The sequence below is a fragment of the Penaeus monodon genome, chromosome 30 (genome assembly GCF_015228065.2).
Source record: "Penaeus monodon isolate SGIC_2016 chromosome 30, NSTDA_Pmon_1, whole genome shotgun sequence".
Classification (NCBI taxonomy): domain Eukaryota; kingdom Metazoa; phylum Arthropoda; class Malacostraca; order Decapoda; family Penaeidae; genus Penaeus; species Penaeus monodon.
Genome location: NC_051415.1, coordinates 29623153 through 29623647, shown reverse-complemented (window position 1 = coordinate 29623647; position 495 = coordinate 29623153). Strand labels below are relative to the sequence as shown.

General features: G+C 23.4%; 1 protein-coding gene across 1 annotated transcript in view; it reads left to right on the top strand.

The window, feature by feature from the left end:
* The window catches only part of LOC119592688 (vesicle transport through interaction with t-SNAREs homolog 1A-like), a gene marked incomplete in the record, with an annotated part of 13837 nt that overhangs the window by 964 nt on the left and 12378 nt on the right, over nt 1-495 (top strand).

The window sequence follows — 495 nt, the reverse complement described above, 5'->3', positions numbered from 1 at the left end:
TTCTTCCCATTCAGTCTCAGCCTTTTGATTTGTCAATGTAATATAACGCAAATTATAGCGACAGGGAAACATTATCGAAACAAATTAAATTATTTATAAGAATAAATTGTATTTAGTGTAGAATATGAGTAGTTATTTAATGTAAAATATGAGTAGAATCAGAAATGAATGAAAATAACTGTATGGATGTTAAAAATTAACCTTTACCTAAAAATCTATTATGCCATTTGATTAATGAACAAAATACAAATGAAATATAAAAACGGTGCTGTATATGATTATTATGATTTATTTAGTGCCAAGATATAAAACTTGGAAGTGTATTTTAATATCAAATGATAAAGTTATTGAGTTATATTCAGGAAAATATATTTCGATGGTTTCTAATTGAGGAATATTGATTTATTGATGTTTAAACTATTAAATAATATATGTATAATGAATATTGATGCAAATAGAGAAAAGTGGATGATTTTGTTCGATATATATTCTTTT